This window comes from Felis catus, chromosome X (assembly GCF_018350175.1).
Source record: "Felis catus isolate Fca126 chromosome X, F.catus_Fca126_mat1.0, whole genome shotgun sequence".
Lineage (NCBI taxonomy): Eukaryota > Metazoa > Chordata > Mammalia > Carnivora > Felidae > Felis > Felis catus.
In genome coordinates this window covers 73,542,253-73,564,561 of record NC_058386.1, presented here as the reverse complement: position 1 = coordinate 73,564,561, position 22,309 = coordinate 73,542,253, and the positions used below count along the sequence as shown (strand labels likewise).

The following is a 22,309-nucleotide window of genomic DNA, read 5'->3' as shown; positions in this document are numbered from 1 at the left end:
AAACTCCAACTCTACAAGCATCATGATGGCAATAAATTCATATCTTTCAGTACTCACTCTAAATGTCAATGGACTCAATGCTCCAATAAAAAGACATAGGGTAACAGAATTAATAAGAAAACAAGATCCATCTATATGCTGTTTACAAGAGACCCACTTTAGACCTAAAGACACCTTCAGATGGAAAATAAGGGGATGGACAACCATCTATCATGCTAATGGTCAACAAAAGAAAGCCAGAGTAGCCATACTTATATCAGACGATCTAGACTTTAAAATAAAGGCTGTATCAAGAGATGGAGAAAGGCATTATCTCCTAATCAAGGGCACTATCCACCAAGAAGACCTAACAATTGTAAACATTTATGCACCAAATGTGGTGACACCGATTATATATAAATCAATTAACCACAAACATAAAGAAACTCATCGATAGTAATACCATAATAGTAGGAGACTTCAACACCCCACAAAAAACAATGGGCAGATCATCTAATCACAAAATAAACAAGGAAACAACGGATTTGAATGAAACACTGGACCAGATGGAGTCAACAGATAAATTAAGAACATTTCATCCTAAAACAGCAGAATATACATTCTTCTTCAGTGCACATGGAACATTCTCCAGAATAGACCACATACTGGGACACAAATCAGCCCACAGCAAGTACAAAAAGATTGAGATCATACCATGGATATATTCAGACCACAACACTATGAAACTCGAAATCAAACACAAGAAACAATTTGGAAAGGTAACAAATACTTGGAGACTGAAGAACATCCTACTAAAGAATGAATGGGCTAACCAAGCAGTTAAAGAGGAAATTAAAACTATCTGAAATGAAAATGACAACACCACAACCCAAAACCTCTGGGACACAGCAAAGGCAGTCATAAGAGGAAAGTATATAGCAATCCTGGCCTTCCTAAAGAAGGAAGACAGATCTCAAATACACAACCTAACCTTATGCCTTAAGGAGCTGGAAAAAGAACAGCAAATAAAACCCAAAACCAGCAGAAGACATGGAATAATAGATATTAGAACAGAAATCAATGCTATCAAAACAAAACAAAACAAAAAAAAAATCAGTAGAACAGATCAATGAAACCAGAAGCTGGTTCTTTGAAAGAATTAACAAAATTGATAAGCCACTAGCCAGTTTGATCAAAAAGAAAAAGGAAAGGACCCAAATAAATAAAATCAAGAATGAAAGAGGAGAGATCACAACCAACACAACAGAAATAAAAACAATAATAAGAGAATATTGTGAGCAATTATATGCCAATAAAATGCGCAATCTGGAAGAAATGGAAAAATTCCAAGAAACATATACACTACCAAAACTGAAATAGGAAGAAATAGAAAATTGGAACAGACCCATAACCAGTAATGAAATCGAATTAGTAATCAAAAGTCAGCCAAAAAACAAGAGTCCAGGGCCATATGGCTTTCCAGGGGAATTCTACCAAATATTTTAAGAAAGAGTTAAGACCTATTCTCTTGAAGTTTTTCCAAAAAATAGAAATGGAAGGAAAACTTCCAAACTCTTTCTATGAAGCCAACATTACCTTGATTCCAAAACCAGAGACACCACTAAAAAGGAGGACTATAGACCAATTTCCCTGATGAACATGGATGAAAAATCCTCAACAAGATATTAGCCAACCCGATCCAACAATACATTAAAAAAATTATTCACCACGACCAAGTGCGATTTATACCTGGGATGCAGGGCTGGTTCAATAGCCACAAAACAATTAATGTGACTTATCACATGAATAAAAGAAAAGACAAGAAACATATGATCCTCTCAATAGATGCAGAGAAAGCATTTGACAAAATACAGCATCCTTTCTTGATAAAAACCCTCAAGAAAGTAGGGATAGAAGGATCATACCTCGAGATGATAAAAGCCATATATGAACAACCCAATGCTAATATCATCCTCACTGGGGAATAACTGAGAGCTTTCCTCCTAAGGTCAGGAACAAGACAGGGATGTCCACTCTCGCCACTGTTATTCAACATATTATTGGAAGTCTTAGCCTCTGCAATCAGACAACACAAAGGAATAAATGCATCCAAATTGTCCAGAAGGAAGTCAAACTTTCACTCTTCACAGATGACATGGTAATCTATATGGAAAACCGAAAAGATGCCACCAAAAATAACTGCTAGAACTGATTCATGAATTCAGAAAAGTTGCAGGATATAAAATAAATGCACAGAGATTGGTAGCACTCCTAGACACCAACAGTGAAGCAACAGAAAGAGAAATCAAGGAATCCCATTTACAGTTGTACCAAAACCCATAAAATACCTAGGAATAAATCTAACCAAAGAGATGAAAAATCTATACACTGAAAACTATAGAAATCTTATGAAAGAAATTGAAGAAGACACACACAAAAAAAGGAAAAAGATTCCATGCTCCTGGATAAGAAGAACAAATATTGTTAAAATGTCGATACTACCCAAAGCAATATACATATTCAATACAATCCCTATCAAAATAACACCAGCATTCTTCACAGAGCTAGAACAAATAATCCTAAAATGTGTATGGAACCAGAAAAGACCTTGAAGAGCCAAAGCAATCTTAAAAAAGAAAACCAAAGCAGGAGGTATCACAATCCCAGACTTCATGCTATACGACAAAGTTGTAGTCATCCAGACTGTATGGTACTGGCACAAGAACAGACACTCAGATCAATGGAACAGACTAAAGAACCCAGAAATGGACCCACAAACGTATGTCCAACTATTCTTTGACAAAGCAGGAATGAATACCCAGTGGAATAAAGACAGTCTCTTCAGCACTAGGTGCTTGGAAAACTGGACAGCGACATGCAGAAGAATGAACCTGGACCACTTTCTTACACCATCCCCCAAAATAAACTCAAAATGGCTGAAAGACCTAAATGTAAGACAGGAAGCCATCAAAATCCTTGAGGACAAAGCAGGCAAAAACCTCTTTGATCTTTGCTGCAGCAACTTCTTACTCAAAATATCTCCAGAGGCAAGGGAAACAAAAGGAAAAATGAACTACTGGGACCTCATCAAAATAAAAAGCTTCTGCACAGTGAAGGAAACAGTCAGCAAAACTAACAGCAACCGACAGAATGGAGAAGATATTTGCAAATAACATATCAGATAAAAGGTTAGTTTCCAAAATCTATAAAGAACTTATCAAACTCAACACCCAAAAAACCAAATAATCCAGTGAAGAAATGGGCAAAAGACATGAATAGACACTTCTCCAAAGAAGACATCCAGATGGCCAACTGACACATGAAAAAATGCTCCACATCACTCATCATCAGGGAACTACAAATCAAAACCACAATGAGATACCACCTTACACCTGTTAGAATGCCTAACATTAACAACTCAGGCAACAACAGATGTTCGCATGGATGTGGAGAAAGAGGATCTCTTTTGCCTTGGTGGGAATTCAAGCTGGTGTAGCCACTCAGGAAAACAGTATGGAGGTTCCTTAAAAAACTAAAAATAGAACTACCCTATGACCCAGCAATTGCACTACTAGGCATTTATCCAAGGGATACAGGTGTGCTGTTTCGAAGGGGCACATGCACCCCCATGTTTATAGCATCACTATCAACAATAGCCAAAGTATGGAAAGAGCCCAAGTGCCCATCGATGGATGAATGGATAAAGAAAATGTGGTATATAGATACAATGGAGTATTACTCGGCAATCCAAAAGAATGAAATCTTGCCATGTACATCTACATGGATGGAACTGGAGGGTCTTATCCTAAGTGAAATTAGTCAGTCAGAGAAAGACAAAAGTCATATGACTTCACTCATATGAGGACTTGAAGAGACAAAACAGATGAACATAAGGGAAGGGAAACAAAAATAATCTAATATAAAAACAGGGAGGGGGACAAAACAGAAGAGACTCATAAATATGGAGAACAAACTGAGGGTTATGGGAGGGATTGTGGGAGGGGGGATGGGCCAAAAGGGTAAGGGGAACTAAAGAATCTACTCCTGAAATCGTTGTTGCACTATATGCTAATTTGGATGTAAATTAAAAAAAATAAAAAATGAAACAAGTTAAAAATAAATAAATAAAATGCTTGTGACTCTAATTATTCCCTCTTACTTTTTTCATAACATATTTAAGGTTTAATACAAAATTTAGGCTGCTGATACATTCTTTTTGTTTCTTTATTTCAAGTATAACTAACACACAATGATATACTAATGTCAGGTGTACAATATAATGATTAAGCAATTTGTCACATATCAGTGCTTATCAAGGTATCAAGATAAGTGTACTCTTGGAGCACCTGAGTGGCTCAGTCAGTTAAGAATCAGACTGTTGGTTTTGGCTCAGATCATGATCTCATGGTTCGTGGAGGCTGCTTGGAATTCTTTCTCACTCTCTCCCTCTCTCTCTGACTTCCCCCCCACCCGCCTCAAAATAAATAAATCAGCTTTAAAAATGAAAATATAAGTATATTCTTAATCCCCTCTATTTTATCCATTGCTCCAACCACTTCCCCTTTGGTAACCACCAGTTTGTTCACTGTTTTTAAAGATTCTGTTTCCTTATTTATATGTTTTTCTTTGTTCATTTGTTTTGCTTCATTAATTCTGATGAGAGAATGTGGGACAAACTGAGGGCCAAGTATAGGCTAATAGCACCCTCTTCTAGGTGGAATATGTGTGATATTCCTTGGACATTCCTGGCTAACCAAGAATAAAGGAAAGGTTTAAAGTGCTTGGCATGGTGATGCAGGAAACTAAGGCAAATGAAAAATTAAATTATCTTACTGCCTATAGCCCACTGACAAGTTCTTGAAACCAGCAGGGTGACCTCCTGCTAGGAGCTCAGCTGCCTCAGATGATGACACTTTGCTAGGGGCAAAAGAAAATCTTAGCTTAACATTATCCCAACCTAGAGGTCCTGTAAATCTACTTCCATTATCTCAACTGCCCCAAGATATATGCTGCAATCATACTCCAAGCTTATGGCCCCGATATACATCTGAAGGGTTTCATGACTGAGGTTTTACTAAACAGTAATAAATGGCATTTCCCTAGCAACAGCAAGCCCCTCCAGGTCTTGGAAACCTTGCTTCCAAAGCTCCATATAGACTTACTCTATCCCTGACCCCCTCCCAACCTGACGATATATAATGAGTTACCTGTCACAACCCCAGGGCAGCTCTTCTGCCCACAGGTCTGTCCCCATGCTTTCATAAAATCACCTTTGTGGACCAAAGATGTCTTCAAAAACTGTTTCTTGGTTGTTGGCTCCAGACCACCCCACCATCACCCAAAACATCATCAAATTCCACATACGAGTGAAATTATATGGTATTTGTCTTTCTCTGAATGACTTATTTCACTTAGCATTATACATTCTAGGTCCATTCATGTTGCAAATGGCAAGACCTCATTCTTTTTATGACTGAGTGATATTCCAAAAATATATTTTATCTCTTTATCATCTATCTATCTATCATATATTTTATCTTCTTTATCCATTCATCTATCCATGGTCACTTGGGTTGTTTCCATAGTTTGGCTAATGTAAATAATGCTGCAATAAAAATAAGGTGCATATATCTTTCAGAATTAGTGTTTTTGTTTTATTTTGGTAAATATCCAATAGTGGAATAAATGGATCATATGGTCATTTTGTTTTTAATTACTTAAGGAACTTCCAACTATTTTCCACAGTGGATGCACCAATTTACATTCCCACCAACAGCACATAAGAGTTCCTTTTTCTTCACATCCTTTCCAATACTTATTTCTTGTGTTTTTTTTTTTATTTCAGTCGTTCTGTCAGGTATAAAATCTTATATCATTGTAGTTTGAATTTACATTTTCTTTATGATTAATGATGTTGAGCATTTTTTCATATGTCTATTGACCATCAGTATGTCTTTGGAAAAATGTCTATTCAGACCCTTTGCCCATTTTTCATTGGATTATTATTTTTTGTGTGAGTAGTATAATTTCTTTATATGTTTTAGATATCAATCCCTTATGAGATATATCATTTCCAAATATCTCCTCCCATTCCATAGGTTGCATTTATTGATGCTAGTTTCATTCACTGTGCAAAAGCTTTTGATTTTGGTGTAGTCCCAATAGTTTATTTTTGCATTTGCTTCCCTTGACAGAAAAGACATCTCTAAAGAAAATGTTTCTACATTTGATGCCACAGAAAGCACTGCCTATATTTTTCTGTATGAATTTTATGGTTTCAAGTCTCATATTTAGTTATTTAATCCATTTTGAATTTATTTTTTGTATGTTGTAAGATTGTGGTGCAGTTTCATTATTTTGCATTAGTTGTCCAGCTTTCCCAACACCATTTGGTAGAGAGACTGTCTTTTCCCCATTGTATATTTTTACCTCCTTTGTCCTGCATTAATTGGTCATAAAAACATGGGTTTATTTCTGTATTCTCCATTCTCTTCCACTGATGTATATGTCTATTTTTGTGCTAGTACCATACTGTTTTGATTATTACACATTTGCAATACATCTTCAAATCTGGGACTGTGATACCTCCTGCTTTGCTCTTCTTTTTCAAGATTGCCTTAGGTATTCAGAGTATTTTTTGGTTCCATACAAATTTTAGTATGATTCTAGTTCTGTATAAAACATTGGTATTTTGATAGGGAATGAATTAAATGCGTGAAGTACTTTGGGTAGTATAGGTATTTTAACAATATTGGTTCTTCAAATCCATGACCATCGAATATCTTTCCATTATTTCATCTTCAATTTCTTTCATCAGTATTTTATAATTTTTAAAGTATAGATCTTTTACCTCCTTGCTTAAGTTATTCTCAGGTATCTTATTGTTTGGGAGAAATTGTAAATGGGGTTGCTTTCTTAATTTCTATTTCTGTTACTTCATTATTAGTGTATAGAAATGGGACAGATTTCTGCACATCAATTTTGTATCCTCCAACTTTCCTGGATTCATTTATCATTCCTCATAGATTTTTTGTGGACTCTTTTAAGGTTTTCTATATAAATATCATGTCATCTGCAAATAGTGACAGTTTAACTTCTTTTTTTATTTTTTTTAACAATTTTTCTTTTATTTCTTTTTTTTCTTTCTGATTGCTGTTGCTAAGACTTCCAGTACTATATTTAATAAAAGTGGTGAGAGTGGACATACCTGTCTCATTCCTGATCTTAGAGGAAAATCTCTCAATGTTTCATCATTATGTTTGTTGTGGAGTTTTCTTATATGGCCTTTACTATGTTGATATAAGTTTACCTAAATTGTCTTTGCTGAGAGTTTTTATAATGAATGGAATTTTCACTTTGTCTAATGCTTTTTCTGCATCTATTGAAATGATCATGTGGTTTTTATCCTTTTTCTAGTTTTATGATATAGCATGTTTAGTGATTTGCAAATATTGAACCACACTTTCATCCCTGGAATAAATCCAACTTGATGGCGGTAAATGATTTTTTCTTTTATGTATTGTTGACACAGATTGTTAATATTTTGTTGAAGATTTTTGAATGCATGTTCATCAAAGATATCGGCCTATAGTTTTCTTTTTTCCTTTCTTCTTTCTTTCTTTCTTTCTTTCTTTCTTTCTTTCTTTCTTTCTTTCTTTCTTCCTGTCTCTTTATCTGGTTTTGGTATAAGGGTAATGCTGGTCTGGTACATTAAATTTGGAAGCTTTCTTGTGTTTTATTTTTCTGAATTGTTTACAAATAACATATATTAACTCATCTTTAAATGTGTGGTATATTTCACCTATGAGGAGGTATGGCACTGTAGTTTTGTTTGTTGGAGTTTTTTTTTTTTTTTTATTACTGATTCAATTTAATTGCTAGTAATTGGTCTGTTCAAATTTTCTATTTCTTCCAGATTCAGTTTTTGAAGGTTATGTTTCTAGAAATGCATCCATTTCTTCTAGGTTGTCCAATTTATTGTCATATAATTTTTCATAATGCTCTCTTATAATCGTTTGTATTTCTGTGATGTTGGCTGTTGTTGTTTTCTCCTCCTTAATTTCTGATTTCATTTATTTGAGTTCTCTCATGAGTCTGGCTAAAGTTTGATCAATTTTGTTAATCTTTTCAAAGATCCAGCTTCTGGTTTAATTGATCTGTTCTAATTTTTTAGTTTCTATTTTATTTATTTCTTCTTTATCTGTATCATTTTCTTCCTTCCACTGGGTTTAGGCTTTTTTTTTCTCCTAACTTCTTTAGGTGTACGATTGGCTGTTTATCTGAGATTTTCCTTCCTTATTTATGTAAGTCTGTATTGTTCTAATCTTCCCTCTTAAAACCGTTTTTGCCATATCCCAAAGATTTTGAACCATTGTGTTTTAATTTTAATTTGTTTCCATGTATATTTAATTGTTTTAAAATTAATTATATAGTAGCATGTTATTTAGTGCCCATGTATTTGTGTCCTTTCCAGATGTGTTCTGCTCATACTGTTGTGCTTGGGAAAGATGCATGATTTGACTTCAATATCTTTAATTTATTGAGGCTTATTTTGTGGCCTAACATGTGATCTATTTTAGAGAATGTTCCATATGTACTTGAAATTAATGTGTATTATGTTTGTTTCAGGTGAAACATTCTTAATATATCTGTTAGGTCCAACTGGTCCAATGTGTTATTCAAAGGCATTGTTTTCTTGTTGATTTCCCATCTGGATGATCTATCCATTGATGTAAGTGTGGTGTTAAACTCCCTTACTATTATTACTGTAAATTACTTCCTTTATATATGTTAATAGTTTCTTTCTTTATTTAGGTGCTTCCATGCTGGGTGCATAAATATTTTAAAATTTTTATAACCTCTTATTGGATATTTCCCTTTACCATTATGTAGTGGTAGTTTTTTTGGTCTCTTCTTGTAGTCTATTTTAAAGTCTGTTTTGTCTGATATTCATTTTTCGTGACATTTGATATATGATGGTATGAAGATACATTTTAAAATCTATGTGTGGTTCATTCTTTTACTTATATAAAATGAGTTTATTGAGAATCCCTTATATATCAGGCACTTTGGTTGGCAATGTGGATAGATTGTTGAACAAGACATAGTCTCTGCTATGCATAATATTTCTCACATTCTAAGAGGAGAATATCATAGACAGATGAAGAATAAGGGAAAGAAATTAATTCAAATTTGTGACAATATCCATATAGGAAACAAACTGGGTATTGTAATAGCAGTTAGTAGTGGGGATAGAACCACCTATTTTAAAATAATACAGACATTAATAAACATTTTCAAATGGCACATATTTTACAAATTTATGAAATATTTAAATGAAATTTATGTTGACAGATATAATAAAAAAATTATTACCCTGATATCTATAAGTTCCAGAAAATAAGTCATTTTGACTTCCAGAATAGCAGCTGAGTGAGAAAGGATATGGTCATACTGAAAGCAATATATGTTCAAAATGTATTATATTAGTATAATATAAATGCCTGTTTACAATCTAATTTATTCCATTCTTCATCTCTGATTGATTCTTTTTAAATTATTTTTTCTATAGTAAGTGTCTCACTGATGTGTTCTATTCTTCCCTCAAGCCCGGTGTGTATATTAACGAAAACTGCTCTAAATTCTCCATAAGGTATGTTACTTATATATGTTTCACTTTGATATTTGGCCATGGCCTTGTCTTGTTCTTTCATTTGTGATAAATTCCTCTATCTTGGCATTTTGTCTAAGTCTCTGCCTTCTCTGTGTTAGAAAATCCAGTTATGTCTCTTGCTCCTTCAGGTAATGGCCTTATGAAGAAAAGATCATAGACTGGCCAGGGCCTGGTACTTCAGGGAGTGTCTCTGGTGGTGTGCTGCATGCCCTCTGCTGTTGTATTTTGGCTGTACTGTCCTTCAAGCTAGTCTTTTGCAGAGGCTCTCCTTGCCTGCTGTGGGCAGTGTTTAGTCTCTGGCCAATGTGGTAAGTTTTAACTAGGTGTGCTGTGGTCTGCTTGTGAATTGAGACCTAACACTGACTCCACCAGAACTGAGGCCCTCTCTTACTGGGAGTCATGGTGTGGGCAGGGGTTTCTGCGGTCTTGTGGGGTTGGTGGGGGTCAGTGGGGTTGTCCCACTGTGGTGGGACTGAAGTAAGCTTTACTGAGAATGACAGTCCCACCAGAGCACAGCGTGGTAGCACTTTTTGTATGCAAGTTAGGCAGACAGTATGGGCTATGCACTGTTTCTTGCTGGTGGCTTTGTGTTTATGCACAGGGGCAAGTGAGGGAAATGGTGCCACACAGCTCCTTTGTTCCGGAGAGTCATCTCCATGAAATCCGTCACTCAAGGATGTGCTCCAAGAAGAGCAAATAATCTTCCCTCTGTGTGTCCCAGATGTTCTTCAGATTGTTGTTTCCAGACAGTCTGCCCCTGGGTTGTTTTCCTGTCTTCTCTTCAGGAGCATCAAAGTGACTGACATGCTCTATATTAGCCAAGCCAGCTGTCCTTTAACACTTTAGGCTTTGGGGCACCTGGGTAGCTTGTTGGTTAAGCATTAGACTTCGGCTCAGGTCATGATCTCACAGCTCATGAGTTTGAGCCCAGTGTCAGGCTGTGTGCTGATAGCTTAGAGCCTGGAACCTGATTCGGATTCTGTGTCTCCCTTTCTCTCTGCCCCTCTCCTGCTCATCCTCTTTCTTTTGCTCTCAAAAATAAATAAATAAACATTAAACACATCTCTAGACTTTAATTCCCACTGGTGACAAGAACTCATAAAATTCATCCCCTTTCCTTTTCTAAGCCAATGGCCTTTAGAAAATGTCCTCCATGTGCCCATGTGCATGCCCCTGTGTGGTCCTTTCACTCTTGCCCTTCTCTGAAATCATGGCTCACTCTTCTCTGCAGCAGCTGTGATTCATGTTCCCTCTCTCCCCTAAACATTTTTTCCACACTTCCTACCTTCTTTGATGTGGCCTCTTCTCTCCCTTTAGTTGTGAAGTTTGTTCTGTCAGTCCTCAGGTCAATTTCTGGAGTATTTCGGATGATTTGATAGTTATCTTGTTGTGTCTATGGGAGGAGACAAGCCCACTGTCCTCTTACTTTACTACCATCTTCCTCTCTCTAGCTATATTTTTATAGAAACCATAATTTCTAGTTCTTGCTACAATACTTTTAGGAAGCAAGAAGTCTAACCTTCTCTTTTGACCCAAAAGAAAATTTTGTGCCTGATATAATGCAAAGAACAAAGGCCATTATAAAACCTGAATATATATTTAACATGAAGAAATATTTTCAACTCAGAGTATTTTAACATCTAAATATTTTTATCTTAGTATTTTAATTCATCCTTTTTATTGTTAGGAGCAATTGGCATACAACTCTGAAATTGTAAATGAAAATATGCAGTGTACAACATATATTTCTTTTAACATTATGTTATACCTTTACACCAGGAGACTTTAGGTCTAGAAATGGGTGATTATTTGAAAAATAAACTGAAATACTAATTTCAATAAAGTGTGAGTTCCATTTCTGAGGACTGATAGAAGAAGGAAGACAAACCAACAACATAGTCACAACTTCTCTTAATCTGAGGGACATATATTCTTTGAATTGAAGGTACAAAGAAAAAATAGTTACTATTTTTTTCTTTCTATAAAGAAAACATGCACCCATTTCTCTTTTTAATAACTAGTTGTGGGTGAATTAATATTAATGAAAACACTTGTATGACATTGTTTAATTAAATAGTTTTATTTTTATTTTATCAACTTCTGTAATGGACCACAACATCGAATTGTATTCAAAAGTAGGCTTTTAGAAAACAAATATTGTGTGTATTTAAGGAAAGTATAAGGTAAAGAAACTTGATTTTAGTGGATAACTTTATACTATCATACCATCACAACTGAAATAAAGGACTTTCTGAAGACCCGTCTTCATTGTTCTTCTGACACTTAAAGGCATGACAAAACATTATTTTTCACAATTTATTGAAACTTGCTTGTTGCCTTGGCAATTTATCATGGCACAAGATAGTAGCTAGTTACCTTTATGTGGCTTTCTGAAAAATTAGTAAGCTATTTTTAGAGTAGTTTTATACTCACAGAAAAAAAATGAGTGGAAAATGTAGAGTACCTACATACACTTTAGCTTCACCATCAATATCCTGCAGCAGTGTGATATATTTTTAACAATTGATGAGCCAACATTGACACATCAGTATCCACCAAAGTCCATGGTTTATATTGGGGTCCACCATTGATGGTGTAATTATGGGTTTGGCAAATGTATAATATTATGTATCTACTATTACACTATCATACAATAGAGTTTCACTGTCCCAAAACTTCTCTGTGATTTGCCTATTTATCCCTTCCTTTTCCCTATACCCTAACAATTACTCATCTTTTTAATGTCTCCATACGTTTTGCCTTTTCCAGAATGTAATATAAACAAAATCATACAGTATGTAGCCTTTTCAGATAGTCTTCCTTGACTTCCTACACTTAAGATTCTCCCATGTTTCTTCATGTCCTGCATTTCTTTTTTTTAATATGAAATTTATTGTCCAATTGGTTTCCATACAACACCCAGTGCTCATCCCAACAGGTGTCCTCCTCAATGTACATCACCCACTTTCCCCTCCCTCCCACCCCCCATCAACCCTCAGTTTATTCTCAGGTCCTGCATTTCTTTTATAGCTTTGACAATAATATTATATTGTCTAGATGTACCACTTTATTTATCAACATATATACTGAAAAACATCTTGGTTATTCCAAGTTTTGTCAATTAAGAGTAAAGCTGCTATAAAGATCAGTGATCAAGTTTTAGCGTGGAAATATTTTCATTTCATTTGGGTATATACTAAGGAGCACAATTGCTGGAGTCTATGCTAAGAATGTGTTTCTGTTTGTAAAAACACTGTTTTACAAAGTGGATTTAACATTTTTCATCCCCATGAGCAATGAGTGAGAGTTCCTGTTGCTACGAATACTTGTCAGCATTTGATACTGTCCATGTTTTAAATGTTTGCATTCTAAGAAATGTATACTGGTATCTCACTGTTACTTTTCAATTCCCTAATGGCATATTATGTTGATCACCTTTTTAAAAATATTTGTTAGTATTTTTTAAGTTTTTTATTTAAATTCCAGTTAGTAAATATGCAGTGTAATATTAGTTTCAGGTGTACAATATAGTGATTCAACACTTCAATAGAACACCAGGTGCTCATCACAAGTGCACTCCTTAATCCCGATCACCTATTTAACCCATCCTCGCACCCACCTTCCTTGTGGTAACCATCAGTTTGTTCTCTGTAGTGAAGAGTATGTTTCTTGGCTTGCCCCTATCACTATTTTTCTTCCTTTGCTCATTTGTTTTGTTTCTTAAATTCCATATATGAATTAAATTTTATGGCATTATTCTTTCTCTGACTGACTTATTTCACTTAGCAATAATACTTTCAATTTTCTATCTGCATTTAATCTCTGGTGAAGTGTCTGTTCAGAACTTTTCTCCATTTTTTTCTTTTTTTAAGTTTTATTTTAGCATGCAAAGTATGTTTAATATGACTTCTGTCCTCTTAAAAAACTTTTAAGTGTAAAGTATATTATTATTAACTATAGGTATAAGATTATACAGCAGATACCTAGAGCTTATTCATCGTACTTGACTGACACTTTATGCCTGTTGATAAATAACACCCCATCCCCTCCCAGCCCCCAGAAACCATTATTCCACTCTTTAATTCTAGAAGACATTTAATTCTCTTTGATTCCTATATTTAATTCTATTCTATTTTTAGATAAAAAAGTGGAATCATGCAATATTTACTTTTGTTTAATGAGTTTATTTCACTTAGCATAATGTCCTCAAGTTTCATTAGTGTTGTCACATATTGCAAATTTTCTCTTTTTGAAGGCTGAATATTTCTCCATTATATGTATATAATATATTTTAGTTTTCTATTCATCTGTTGATAGACTAGGTTTTTATACATCTTGGGTATTATGAATAATACAACAATGAACATGGGAGTGCTAATACTTAATATGGGATAAAATACATGCAAAACATATTTCTGATGAGAGGCTAAACACCAAAATATATAAGAAACTCCCATAATTCAATAGTAAAAGCAAAACAAAACTAATAACCTGATTTTAAGATATGAAAAGAAAAGGACTTGAATAGATATTTGTCCAAAGAAAACATACAAATGGTCAGCAGGTATATGAAAAAATTCTACACATCACAAATTATTAGAGAAATGCAAATCAAAACCATAATGAGATATCAACTCAACACTTGTCAGAATGGCTATCATCAAAAGAACAAAACACAAATGTTAGTGAAAATGTGGAGAAATTAGAACCCTTGCACATTGTTGATGGAAATGCAAAATGGAAAACAATATAGTGGTTCCTCAAAAAATTAAAAATAGAACTACTATATGACCCACTAAACCCATTTCTAGGTGTATATTCAAAACAATTTAAATCTTTTCCCCATTTTTAAAAGTTTATTTATTTATTTATTTATTTGTTTGTTTATTTATTTATTTATTTATTTTGAGAGAGAGACAGACAGACAGAGGCAGAGACAGTGGCAGAGACAGAGAGAGACACCATGTGAGCATGGGAGGGGCAGAGAGAGTGAGAGAGAATCCCAAACATGCTCATGCTGTCAGCACAAAGCCCGATGCAGGGCTCAAACTCACAAACTGTGAGATCATGGCCTAAGCTGAAACCAAGAGTTGGATGCTTACCTGACTGAGCCACCCAGGTACCCCAGTCTATTCCCCATTTTTAACTGGGCTATTCATTTTTAAAATTATTTGTGTATTTGTGTTAATATTATTTAATAAGATATATCTTTTGCAAATATTTCTTTCCAATTGGTGACTTACCTTTTCATTCTCTTCACAGTGTATTTGGAGAAAAAAACTTTTTTTTTTTTTAAGTGTTCTAACTGAATCTGATTTTTTTTTCTTAAAAGAGTTACATCATTGTCATTGCCAACCCTAAGGTTATTTAGATATTCTCTTATGTTATATCTTGGAGTATTATACAGTTGTTTTATGTATTCATGTCTATGACCCATTGTGAGTTAATTTTTGTGAAGGGTGTAAGGTCTGTTTCTGGATTTATTATTATTTTTGCACGGGTATATCCAATTTCTCCAATACCATTTGTTTAAAAAAAAGTCCTTTCTTTATTAAATCCAATCCTTTCTTTATTTTGTCAAAATCAGTTGACTATATTTTTGTGGACCTTTGAGCTCTTATTCTGTTCCATTGATCAATTTGCCTATTCTTTTGCCAATATGACTCTGTCTTGATAACTACCACTTTAATGTAAGTCTTGAAGTTGGGGTAGTGTCAGTCCTCTTATTTTCTCATCTCCTTCAATATTATGCTGTCAATATTGGGTATTTTGCCTCACTATGTAAACTTCAGATTCCATTTTTTTTATAGCCATAAAATAACTTCTTGGAATTTTTACTTGAATTGTGTTAAATCTCTATACTAATTTGGGGAGAACTGACAGCTTACAATACTGAGTCTTCCCATCCATGAACATGAAATATCCCTTAATTTATTTAGTTCTTTAATTACTTTCATCAGGGTTTTGTAAAATTCCTCATATCATATATGCCTTGCACGTAGTGTGTGAAATTTATACCTAAGCATTTTATTTGTTTACTTATAATGTAAATGACACTGTGTTTTTTATCATGAATTATTTTTTTTATTTGTTTTAACTCTTTATTTAAATTATAGGTAGGTAACATACAGTGTAATATTGGTTTCAGGAGTATAACTTAGTGATTCATCCCTAACATATAACACCCAGGGCTCATCACAAGTGCTGTCCTTAATAGCCATCACCCATTTAGCCAATCCCTCAATCAACTCCCCTCCAGAAACCCTCAGTGTGTTCTCTATCATTGAGTCTCTTATGTTTTGCTTCACTCTTTTTATTTCCTCCTTCCCCTATGTTGATCTGTTTTGTTTCTCAAATTCCACATATGAGTAAAATCACATGATATTTGTATTTCTGTGACTGAATTATTTTGCTTAGCATAATACACTCTAGCTCCATCCATATGATTGCAAATGCCAAGATTTCATCATATTTGATGGCTGAGTAATATTCCATTGTATTTATATACTAATCTTCTTTATATATGTATCAGTTGATGAAAATTTGAGCTCTCTTCATTATTTGGCTGTAGCTGATAATACTGCTATAAACATTGGGGTGCATGTGCCCCTTTGTGGGGAAATACGTTCTACTTACATAAATCGGTTAGAAAAAAGCTTAGGGTAGAAAGCCACCACCATGGGGAGAAAGTGTCTGAGGTTAACTACCAGGATATTGTAATGGGATCATAAGTAACTTGTTATATCACCCGCAGGAAATTACTTTCCATCTGATGCCAATATACTATTGAACTTTGATCATAAACTCCACTTGCCTCCCAGACCCCTTGCTTCTTATACAAGTTAGTGATTACTCTCTTATTGTTTTCTCCATATTCACGTGGGTAAATCTTGTTTTCTTCACATTCACCATGTGGGTAATATCACGTGAGCTCAATAAATATGGAGATGAAACCCCTGTTAGAACCTCTTGTCTCCTCCCAGACATTAGCCTCTCTCGTATTCCATTCTGCATTTGCTCTCTTGCTAGACATGAAAAAACTCCAGACTCATAGTCTGTAACAGATGGTGACCCCAACATGACAGAAGGCAATGTGAAGCTAACATGATAAGAACCGTACGTGAATAGAAGAAAACCCAACATAATAGAAGGCGATTTGACTAGAAGGCAATGTGATAGCAGAAGACATGATTAGAAGAAAAGCTAATGTGACTAAGAAGTCAATGTGACAGAAGGGGAGGTGACTAGGAGCTGATGTAGCTACAAAGGTGACATGCTAGAAAGTGACATGGCTAGAGGCCAATGTGACTAGAGGCTTATGTAGCTAAGAAGCCAACATAACTCAAGGACTGCAGAACTCTGCAGAACAACTAGAACTCTAAAAAAAAAAAAAAAAAAGAAAAAGTGCATGTGACTACAATCTCTCCTTATGAGGTAAGAGAAAAGCAAAACTATATTAGGATTCCCTGCCACGGAACTTTTGAGAGAATCATTATGGGAGACTTCTTATCCCCAGAACAGAAACAATATATTTGTATAGCACTCCTTAAATTATTAATGATTATCCAGCAACATTGCCCTTGGTTTCCTGAGCAAGGAACCTTTAAACCCTTGACCTAGACATTTGGGAATGAATAGGTAAAACTCTAAAGGCACACTATACAGAAGGCCCAAATGTTCCACCTGAGTTTATTCTCACATGGTCTATTGTCCCTATAGCCATTCTCCCCTTGAGGGCAGATGCTGTTTATGAAGATATAGACCCACACAAAGTAAATATAAATTTTTCCAAGGAATTTAAGCCTCCTTACTGTCAGCCAAGCCCTTCAGCACCCCTACATCCACAGAATGTTGACTCCCTCCTTTGTCATTGGGAAAAATCTAACCTTTTAAAGGAACAAAAGATTCCCTATAACTATATTCTTACCCCAATGCTACAACCTACTTAGAATGCCTTTACGGTGTTTACAGACCCCTCAGAGAAAACTCACAAGACTTCTTGCCCTTGGAAAACTGGGAAACTTTATCTCATAGTTTTCATAGGTAATTGTTAAGATTGATTTCAAAGGCTTTAGTAACTTAAAAAGTTTTGCTTGCATGATAAATTGGGATTGAATTTGTTGGACATATAGGCCTTTTCTAAATAAGATTGGATTCTAAAGCATTGATTACTAAACAAGGCTTATCTCATTTTGGCTTCTTATTGCAGAGAAACTAAGGGTATTTGGGTCTAACGGTAAGCATGCTTTGTGCTTTATAACTTTATGAGGTTTTTACTTGTTGTTTGTTTTGTTTTGTTTTTACAAATTTCCAAAGATTTAAATCGTAAATGAAGTCTTTTTGATCAATTAGGCTTCTTTGGTGTGTTAAGTTAGTTACTCTGGAAGCACTGTCAAACAAATATTAAGACTTAGGTTATAGCTCAGTAAATGCTATAACTATCCTAGAGATTATATGCAATTCCTAGTTTTAATGTATTTTTGGTATAATGTCATCACTTGATATTCTGATTATTGAAGTGTTATGTGCTACAGAAATAACTGAATTTCCTCATCAATTGCATTAGATCTTTTAATCATGTTAATTTCTGAGTCTTTTTGTCAAAATTTTGTGACTCTTGGACTGCTATAACTACCAGTAGACAGATGATCCTTTCTACTCAAGGAGGCTCTGTTTCCCCTGAACTCTGTCTTTCCCTTTTGTAACTACCCCATACCTACCTCAACTGAGCAATGTTAACCCATAGGTAGGGACATCTCTACACCCCTATTCAGCAGGAAGAAGTTACAGAAGATAAGACCATCCACCCTCATCAATATTAAAGATTATAAGGGCTAAAATTGTTCAAGAGGGAATGATGTGGGAAATAAAGCCAGAAGGGAATGGCAGATAAAATTAAATTTCCTTATAATCCACAAGGCCAAGCAATTGTAGAACTAAGCACATAATAAACTTAAAAATATGTTTAAAAATGTGGGGATGACCCATGGTTGTCTACATTAAAGCCTCAACTTCTCCTTGAGCATGCTATGATCACTCTTAAATTTTTGAATCTTGACCCTCAAGGACTAATCACAGCTGAGCTACATTCTTCTAAACTAGATAAACCCTCTCATCTTCTCGTGCTGGTTAAAACTTCTCACCTGGGTTTGAGGATATGTTTGTGTTCTTTCAGATTCCCAACCTCTCTGGATTCCCTCTCATTTGGTGAAGCTGTGTCATGGCATGATGGACACCCCCTGAGTATGTTTCAATCAACCAGGACTTCCAGAGAATGACTCTGAATGAGCTACCACCACTCTCATTTTTTTTCCAAGATGGAAGAAGCCTTTTCATTGGCTCCTCATCCTGTAGCCACTCCATAAACGCAAGTCCTTGACCCTGATATAATATGGGGAAGCCTTAAACACCTGTATAACCAGGCTGGCGATTAAATATGCCCCTAATGTATATCTGATGACCCTGATCTCTGCCACTGTTATTTATTAATCAGGCAAAGGTGATCCATAGGTTTCTTAATCATGGGGGTCTTAGCTACAGTAAGCACTATAGCCCCTGCTACCATTGCTGAAATTAGTCTTCACCACACTGTCAAACTGCACATGTACTCATTCAATTCATCATCAAATCCTCCATTCTAAGCTTCCCTGTGATAGAAAATTTAGATGTAACATTACACCAACAGCTATAATACTCCAAAGATCTAAGAGACGAATGGGCTGACTCATGGTCTTTTTGGAAAGACGTTAACCCTCTATTGGATAATGCCCATATCAAATTTTGGATAACTCTGGGAAATAGAATACTTTTACAGTGTCTCTTTTTATACCTTTGCAGAATCCCCCTCCAAACCGCTCGACAGCAAAAGAAGGATCAGAAGCTCATCATGATGGTCCTTGCATGTAAACTTAAGATGACAAAAAAAAAAAAAAAAAAAAGAAGAAGAAGAACTGTGGGGAAATAAGCTGTACTTGCTAAATGGGTTAGAAAAAAGCTTAAGGTGGAAAGCCATCACCACGAGGTGAAAGTGCCCGAGGTTAGCTAGAGGGATAGTGTGATGGGATCACGAGTAATTTGTTATATAACCTGCAGTAAATTACTTTCCATCTGACTCCGATATACTATTGTACTTTTATCACGAAGTCCACTTGCCTCCCAGACCTTTTGCTTCTTACACAAGCTAATGATTACTGTATGATTTTTTTCTCTAAATTCATGTGTGTAAGATCTTGTTTTCTTCATGTTCACCATGTGGGTAATATCTTGTGAGCTCAATAAATATGGAGATAAACCCCTGTTCAGAGCTCTTGTCTCTTCCCAGACATTAGCCTCTCTCATATTCAATTCTGCATCCGCTCTCTTGGTGGACAAGAGAGAACTCCAGATTCATAGTCTCTGACACCCCTTTGCATCAGTGTTTTTATATCCTTTACGTAAATACCTAGTAATTCAATAGTGACTCATAGGGTAGTTCTATTTTTTTTTAAATTTTTTTAACGTTTATTTATTTTTGAGACAGAGAGAGATAGAGCATGAATGGGGGAGGGGCAGAGAGAGAGGGAGACACAGAATCGGAAGCAGGCCCCAGGCTCTGAGCCATCAGCCCAGAGCCCGATGCGGGGCTCGAACTCACGGACCGCGAGATCGTGACCTGAGCTGAAGTCAGATGCTTAACCGACTGAGCCACCCAGGCGCCCCAAGGGTAGTTCTATTTTTAACGTTTTGAAGAAAATCCCTACTGTTTTCCAGAAAGTGTGCACTAGTCTGAGTTCCCAGCAACAGTGCAAGAGGGTTCCCTTTTCTCCACATCCTTGCCAAAATCTTTTGTTTCCTGTGTTGTTAATTTTAGCCGTTCTGCCAGGTGTGAGGAGATACCTCATTGTACTTTGGTTCAGATTTCCCTGATAATGAGTGATGTCGAGAATCTATTCATTTGTTTATTAGCCATTTGGAGATCTTCTTTGGAAAAGTGTCTATTCATGTATTCTATGCATTTCTTAATGGATTACTTGTTTTTTGGATGCTGAGTTTGATAAGTTCTTTATAGATTTTGCATACTATCAGTTATGTCATTTGCAAATATCTTCTACCATTCTGTAGGTTGCCATTCAGTTTTGTTCTTTCCTTTGTTGTGCATAAGTTTTTAATATTTTGAATGTTTATTTATTTTTGAGTGACAGAGAGAGAGCATGAGCAGGGGAGGGGCAGAGAGAGGGGGAGACACAGAAACCAAAGTAGGCTCCAGGCTCTGTGATATCAGCACAGAACCCGACTTGGGGCTCAAACCCACAAACCATGAGATCATGACTTGAGTCAAAGTCCAGCACTTAACTGACTGAGCCACCCAGACACCCTGCTGTGCAGAAGCTTTTTATCTCCATGAAGTCCCAATAGTTCATGTTTGCTTTTGTTTCCCTTGCCTTGGGAGACATGTCTAGTAAATGTTGTGACTGCTGATGTCAAAGTGGTTGCTGTCTATGTTCTCCTGTAGGCTTTATAAGTTCCTGTCTCACACTTTGGTCTTTCATTCATTTTGAATTTATTTTTGTGTATAAGATGTTAGTCCAGTTTCATTCTTCTGCATGTTACTATCCAGTTTCTCCAACACCATTTGTTGAACAGACTGTCCTTTTCACATTGGATATTCTTTCCCGCTTTGTTGAAGATTAAGTGACCATATTTTTGTGGGTCCATTTCTGGGTTTTATATTCAGTTCCATTGATTTATGAGTCTGTTTTGTGCCAATACCATACTTTTATGATCGCTACACCTTTGTAATATAGCAGGAAATCCATAATTGTGATGCATCCAGCTTTGATTTCCTTTTTCAAAATTGCTTTGGCTATTCAGGGTCTATTTTAGTTCCATACAAATTTTAGAATTTTTTATTCTAGCTCTGTGAAAATTGCTGGTGGGATTTTGATAGGGATTGCATTAGATGTGTAGATTGCTTTGGGTTGTATATACATTTTAACATTTTTTTTTTCTTTCAGGGGCGCCTGGGTGGCTCAGTCAGTTGAGTGTCCGACTTTGGCTTGGGTCATGATCTTGCAGTCTGTGAGTTCGAGCCCTGCATCAGGCACTGTGCTGACAGCTCAGAGCCTGGAGCCTGCTTTGGATTCTGTGTCTCCCTCTGTCTCTGCCCCTCTCCCGCTCATGCTCTGTCTCTCTCTCTGTCAAAAATAAATAAACATTAAAAAATTAAAAAAAAAAACAATGTTTTTTCTTCCAATCCATGTGCATGGAATATTTTTCCATTACTTTGTTTCATCTACAAGTTTTCGTTAATGTATTTTAGTTCTCAGAGTACAGATATTTTACCTCCTTGGTTAGATTTATTCCTAGGAATCTAATGGATATTGGTATAATTGTAAATGAGATTGAATCCTTGATTTTTTATTTCTGCAGCTTCATTATTAGTGCATAGAAATACAACCGATTTCTGTATATTAATTTTGTATCCTGCAACTTTGCTGAATTCATGTATCATATCTACCAATATTTTGGTGGAGTCCTCCAGGTTTGGTGCATAAAATATCATACTGTCTGCAAATAGGGAAAGTTTGACTTATTCCTTGTTGATTTGATGTCTTTTATTTATTTTTGCTTTCTGATCAATGAGGCTAGGAATTTTAGTAGTATGTTAAATAACAATGG

The 22,309-nt window shown here is 35.5% G+C and overlaps 1 long non-coding RNA gene across 1 annotated transcript; it reads left to right on the top strand.

Moving 5' to 3' along the window:
• The first annotated feature begins 8,568 nt into the window (after nt 1-8,568).
• LOC109496552 lies at nt 8,569-19,569 on the top strand. Its single transcript, XR_002152644.2, has 4 exons — nt 8,569-8,710; nt 9,551-9,631; nt 18,828-18,895; nt 19,490-19,569. It is a non-coding gene; the product is annotated as an uncharacterized LOC109496552 (long non-coding RNA).
• Nucleotides 19,570-22,309: the final 2,740 nt, after the last annotated feature.